This window comes from Argopecten irradians, chromosome 15 (genome assembly GCF_041381155.1).
Source record: "Argopecten irradians isolate NY chromosome 15, Ai_NY, whole genome shotgun sequence".
In the NCBI taxonomy this organism is placed as follows: Eukaryota; Metazoa; Mollusca; class Bivalvia; order Pectinida; family Pectinidae; genus Argopecten; species Argopecten irradians.
The window spans coordinates 2,792,015-2,799,257 of NC_091148.1; the positions used below are offsets into that span (position 1 = coordinate 2,792,015).

The window sequence follows — 7,243 nt, forward strand, 5'->3', positions numbered from 1 at the left end:
TTGTCTGAAATTGCGTTCGAACGAAATACTATTGCGTGCGAACGAAATACTATTGCGTTCGAACGAAATATTATTGCGTGCGAACGAAATATTATTGCGTGGGAACGAAATATTATTGCGTTCGAACGAAATATTATTGCGTGCGAACGAAATATTATTACGTTCGAACGAAATATTATTGCGTGCGAACGAAATATTATTGCGTGCGAACGAAATAATTATTTCGTGGGAACGAAATAATTATTTCGTGGGAACGAAATAATTATTGCTTGCGTGGGAACGAAATATCAGCGGTTTACCTTTGGCTATTTCAAATGTGGCAGTCTGCAATTTCATATCAATATTCTTTGTAATTGGTCATTTAAAGTGGTTTTGTGTAAACCTTCTTAATAAGGTATATTTTATAAAGTATATTTTGCTTCGAAACCATTAATTTAAAGTTTATTGCATGTATTATTTTGGATTTGTATTCTATTTCAGTATTTGCCTTCAATGATTTGCATTAAAATTGTAGAGAAAGTCATGTAAATTCATTGTTTTACTTTTTAAAAATAGTTGACTAAGTATTGATACAAAACAACTTTCGTTGTAACACAATTGCACACATTCAAATGGAAATATTGAAGCATAATGTATTAAAGTCATATACACAGTAATATAAAAGCACATATACTGCTTTTATTTACGGCAGCGTGTTAGGACCAAATATATAGTTTTATTTATCATGTCCATACAGATTATTATCTTGTACGTTTAACTTAGTATCTTTTTAGTATCTTTTGTTACAGTATCGTGTACATTTGTACGTACGTATGCACAAACACTTATCTTGTACGTCTGTACGTACATCGTTGTACCTGCAAATTATCATCTTGTACGTACAACTTCATATCTTACAAATTATAACAATATCTTGTACGTACAAATCTATATACTAAGTTGTTCATATGTACAAGATACTATATATATATATATGCTGTACGTACAAGATAGATACAATTATAGACATGTATAGTGTCCCCTGTACGCCATCATAGGTACGTGTATTTCATTAGATATATAAAGTATAATACAATAAACAAGACTTTAAATAGTTAAAAATAAGGAAAACATCTTTTTAGATAAGGTGCCGTTTCATAAGTTGTAGGCCATATCTTAATCATATTACTACGGTAGCATGATTACTGTCATATCATCCATGTATGATAATGAGTTCAATAGTTATTTCGTTCGCACGCAATAATTATTTCGTTCGCACGCAATAATTATTTCGTTCGCACGCAATAATTATTTCGTTCGAACGCAATAATATTTCGTTCGAACGCAATAATATTTCGTTCGCACGCAATAGTATTTCGTTTCCCACGCAATAATATTTCGTTCCCACGCAATAGTATTTCGTTCGAACGCAATAATATTTCGTTCGAACGCAATAGTATTTCGTTCCCACGCAATAATATTTCGTACGAACGCAATAGTATTTCGTTCCCACGCAATAGTATTTCGTTCGAACGCAATAATATTTCGTTCGAACGCAATAGTATTTCGTTCCCACGCAATAATATTTCGTTCGAACGCAATAATTTTATTTACTTCATGTCCGCTCCCAGCCACCGTAAGTATGAAAGCATCCCGGAAGTAGTTATTTGGCGTAACCCGCGGAATTATTTCAGAAAAACATCTCTTAAAGTCATTCCATCCAATCCAGTATGAAAGCATCCTGGGAGTAGTTATTTGGCTCAACCCGCGGAAGTATTTCAGGAAATGCCGGAAATAATGTCTAGTTGCTGTGTGTTATTTCATTTAATTTAAACATGCTAAGGTTGGTGCAATTATTTTGAACCGACTCAAAAATAATTCTATGAATTATTTAAAACATATTCATTCCGGAGCGAAGGTGTAACAAACCGTCATTTTGTTTAATGATGACAACATCTGTTGATTTGATCGTATTATTATGTCATAAATATATATATTGAAGACGTAGAAGTTTTATTTTCATACTTTACCTATTTTCTCTTAAAAACGGTGACTATTTTAGATGTAGATATCAGAATTTGTTGTTACGCGCACCATTGGATATGATAGAACACCCAATGTATGTTACATACCAATGCATGTCAAAAATATGACAACAAATGCTTATTTGGTCTCAAAACCAATGGTTCTATTTGTGATGATATAACGTCAGTGAAAGTAACCCCTGTAGTATCGAGGGCACATGTGTTATTTTATCTTTGATGATATAACATCAGTGATAGGAACCCCTGCAGTATCGAGCGGTACATGTGCTATTTTCGCTTAGAACCAATGGTGATATTTATGATGACGTACCTGATTGGGACCACACTCCACTACATTGTTACAGTCCCGGGGATGGGACATGTGCCAGCACTCATAACACATTTTATTGTCTAAAAACAAAGCAATTCACGAATTCAACATTTCATATACTGTTCCATAGATCGGTGTTAATTTGTTTTCGTGGAGCTTTCCACGAAAAAAAAAACAAAAAAAACAAAGCTATACATTAATTCAATAGTACTGTTCCATAGAGAGTTTCGATGATTATTTGTTTTCGTGGAACTTTCCACAAAAATATATAGCAACCATAAAAATACTGAAATCTTCTACCCAATGACAAGGATTTTCCGGTAATTTGCAAATATAATAAAGTGTTATTTAAGCTATTTAACACCCTTCACTGTATTCTTAGTTTCTCTTTATTGTGATTGGAATACATTGTATGTAAACAATATAACTCTTCATTGTCTTTAATTTTAAATCTCAAAATATCTGTTTGTGTACCTATGCCCATCCTCGGTACTCCAGTGGTTACTATCACTGTCGTACTTTCAACTCTGGACTATGACATTAGCAAAACTGTAAAGCCTTTCTACTGAACAAAACTGTCCAATCACAGGCCTATAGCAGTAACCCTTTGAAACTTACATATAGAGTTGCCAAACATCAAAGCCATACATTGTACAATTAGGCGATTATCGTCAAAGAACCGAACTAATTGTATGATCTGTTGTTGCACAAAAAGTCCTTAGCTTTGTTGTCAACTCACACTGTGTTCAAAAGTTAATAAAGCATTTCGACTGTTTTCGTTAAACCCAGGAAACAGTTCATTTTGTTGGCCCCAACATCGCGAAAAAAGAATTTTGACTGTAGACTAATATGGAATGGAAGAGCTATATACTATTACATAGTCCAGAGATGTATTTATCGACAATGATAGTAACCCCTGGAACATCGAGGTTGCTTTTGCCTTGAATAGAGTATAAATACATGTGATATAACTGATCTTACCAGAATACACTGCGCTGCTCAGACACACCAGGACCAGCACTGTAAACAACAACCAAGTCTTAGTATGAATAAAGGGTAGGACAAAGTAGTAATTCCTACACAGTAGACATATGTTGTCGAAGACGAATTTTCCATTATTATTTTATTTGTTTCCTTTCTCTTCTCGTATTGCTAATTCTATAGCATGTGACAGTATTTTTGTATTTTGTGTGTTTTGGTAATGGGTGATCTGCCTTGAAAATTCTACAAAACTGTTGTCCACACCATTGGAATTACGTCTTTACCACAAATTTACTGCTGTACTTAAAGATGCCACACCGCAGACGAATGGGAGTTTTTCTCTATCAAAAACAGTAGCAGACGAATTAGTATTTTTACAGGTACAAAAGTTACTTATTTTACACCATTGAAATATTTGAGTTTCTTATTTTACTCAAATAGAAATAATAAAAATAATTGCGCCCAGAAAAAAACTCATGGCACTATGTCCGATATTGAATGACGTTCTGATTACGCATCCACCAAAAGTCAAATAAATTAAGTAAATTAAACATACAGTTACGTGAGTAAACATCGATTATAGTTCAAACGATGAGCATCGTTTATGCTTTCTCTGTTGGTGGTGGAGCATCTTTGAAGTAATTGGTATCCTGCATTCCGTCGTTTGTAAAGATTAAATGTTTCTGAAATATCATACGTCTTTGACTCATTTTAGCCTAGGGTAATATACCTTCATTGTAAGTACAAAATATATGACAAGAACCTTGGAATCCCATTGTTTCTATCCAATCTCAGGTTAGGAGATTAAAAAAATTCTTGTTCAAAACATTTTTCATTGAAAAAGTATGAAAACAATTTGTGAAAGTGTCCTCACAATTGATTGATTTAGGATCCGATTATCGGTCCATTTAAGGTCCTGGTATAGGTGGAAGAAACAGGAAATTTATTACGCACATCGAACTATTTCAAGGATCTATGTTTTTGCACATGTGTCGCACGAGCTTACATGCTCACAGAAAGGAATTTCGGTATTTCAAATCCAGCAGCTTTCGCGTAAGAAAGGTTTGTCTTTATTTCTGAATGTTCTAAGACCTTGTACAGTTTGTTGCGAAGTTTTCTTTACCTCGAATTTCTGTAAGACCTAGTACAGCTATGTTAAACCTGTCCCGGTTTATCTGATGTTAATTTTCCATGTTTGACACCTGTGTCGGAAGTAGAGATAATGGTCGCTTTCCCACAGAGATAGCCTTAACGTTACTGTTAACTAACAGTACATTGTGTACTAAAACAATTCAACAATAGATATTACAAACAAAGATTTGATGAAAATTTCTACAGTGAAATTTAAGGTATAATAAAATCACTAAAAGTGTCAGTTGTTTAACAGTTTCGCCGTGTCTTCACCTATCTCTATTTTCTTTTCACCCCATCTTTCTTCCTCTCGTCCTCTCCTCTCTGTTTTTCTCCATATTAGAAGCGTCAGTTAAATACGTGGTATTCAAGACCTAGCCAGTTCTCTATTTAATGCTATATATATACACATGTACTAAGAAAACAGATTAAAATAAGTATTTTATACTTGTAAATAAATACAAAGGTATTATATATTCTTTGTTTTTAATTTGTAGTATTGTGACATACTCTAATAAATACAAACGACACAAATTTTTAAGATGCACCAACGCCGACAGAGCATAAGGATTTTTTTTATTATTTGCACAGTAATTGATGTTCACTCGCATATATGTGTCTAATAAACACAAAAATACATACGATAATTTATTTTGCTTGCGTTGTCTGCGATTCAGTACCTCATTTTATATAGGATATAATGGCACGGGCTTTTTCGGGATGCAATTAATTATTATGAATACTTTTATATTGAACTAACATGAGAAACTTAAACTTCTTAATGATGGTTATAGCGCAAAGTATGTAACCTTTGTTGCTGAGGTAAAAAGTAAATTCATCTGCTCCTGTTTTTAATTGATAAAAGTATCGTTCGCCGGCGGTGTAGAATCTTTAAAGTCATTAATTATGCAAATACTGTACAGCAGATAATTTTCGTGAATTGAAAAATTGGCGATTTCAATTGAATAAAACTAGGACAATCAACATTGCCTCAACCTCCTATATAATTTACACTATCTGATTATTTAGTTGTGTGGGAGTTTGTTATTGCGATCATTTCCACAGAAATTCACATGTTCACACATATATAATAAGGAGACCGTCCTTAAAAAACATAAGTTTTTTAAAGGACGTTGAGCCTAAAAAAAAAAAAAATCAGCGCAAAAAAATAACGGCAAAGCAGTCATTTTTCATTGAAATGTTCAGCTTTTCACACTCCTACCCATAAAGTAACTTAATAACACAAATAATCTAAATAGTGAATATGATCTTTTAAATAACAAAGTTGTATTATTAGAATAAAGAAAAAATAGCATTTAGTGAATTGATCAGTTTTAAAAAATGAATATTGTATGTATAGTAGAACATGCACGTCGAAGATTAAGTTGAATCATATTCAAGACGAAACACACCGTTCTATTAAATTGTCGACCAACAAAATAAAAAAAGATTATACATACCTGAATACATGATCTGACTATGCGTTAATTGCGCCATATTGACTGGACGCGTTCGATTTGAAATGTGACCTATTTATAACGACGTCACAAATGTTTGGCCTTGACCTTATAGATAACAAACACTAGACCATACAAATATATTATCTTCGGAAGTGTCCAGAACGCCTAGATTTACGATCTTTGGCAGTATATTAATTCAACTGATTTTGTAAGAGGGATACGTTTTCCTTACATCTTTGGAAAAGAATAAATATGCAGTGTTTGTGTCCTTTTAGAATGAACCAGACATTTAAAGGTGATAAAAACAGATTTTGAATATGCTATTTTTATGTTGATATTTGTTTATTGTGGTGCACTTTATGATTTCCAACAAAAAATACAGGTTGTATTTGACGTAATTTCCATTAAATGTGCTCGAAACGAAGTCCACAACGACCCTTGTCTAGAACGATCGCATCGCTTATCGCCCCTGATATCACCAGGTGGCCGTAGATTCGTGACGTCATCTGAGACAAACAGCTGTGACAAGAGCCGGGAAATTCATATGGGGCAGTGTTGCGGTATTGGCGATTATAGATATTTAAAACAGTCGCGCTACGTGTAATTGCTATATTGATAAGTGGACATGTATCCGTATATATAATATACAATCTATAACATACCCTGATGTAATAAAAACGATCGTTTACTCATTCTAATCGTCATATTCTGGGGTATAAAATTGCTATATTCTTTAGGTCAAAAGTCATTTGACATCGTGTAGGCTACGGGTGTGTCAACTCTGGTTCGAGGAGGTTACGCTTGACTTTTGTCTGTAAATTAAAACTCTAAACATAGACTTAAAGTTTATATCAACAATAAGAAATATAAGTTTGCAAGAAAATGGACCAAAACATCAATGACACTACATGCTACATGTACATACATATAATGCATATAAAGTAGACCCCGCCACCTTTCATACCCTTTCTAAAATCCTATCATACCGCGATGTACTACACACCTCTATTTCCTATTTGGATCTTAATCCTTCAGAACACCGCACAGAAAGGGTTAGGCTTATTTATTTTTTAAAGTTCTGTAATAAGTTTTACGGATTTATTCGACAAAATTTCGGGGCTTTCCGTGGGAATAAGTCATAGTCGGCAGAAGGGGGGGGGGGGGGGGGGGGGGGGGGGGAGGGGGGGTGCAACAGCCCCCCCGTTCCCCAGGACGGGGGGGGCAAACATGTCTTATTTTCGCCGACTGAAATTTTTTCTAAATATGCTTATTTGAAAGGAAAAAGGGTCCTCTTGCACATTTTTCATACTTAATTCTAGAAAATTTTCCGCTGCGCG

At 34.1% G+C, this 7,243-nt stretch overlaps 1 long non-coding RNA gene across 1 annotated transcript; it reads right to left on the reverse strand.

The window, feature by feature from the left end:
- Positions 1-2,242: 2,242 nt before the first annotated feature.
- Positions 2,243-7,026, reverse strand: LOC138309253 (uncharacterized). The gene is made up of 3 exons (XR_011206228.1): positions 5,907-7,026; positions 3,316-3,354; positions 2,243-2,414 (listed from the first exon to the last, which is right to left on the reverse strand). It is a non-coding gene; the product is annotated as an uncharacterized lncRNA (long non-coding RNA).
- Between the last annotated feature and the right edge of the window lie 217 nt (positions 7,027-7,243).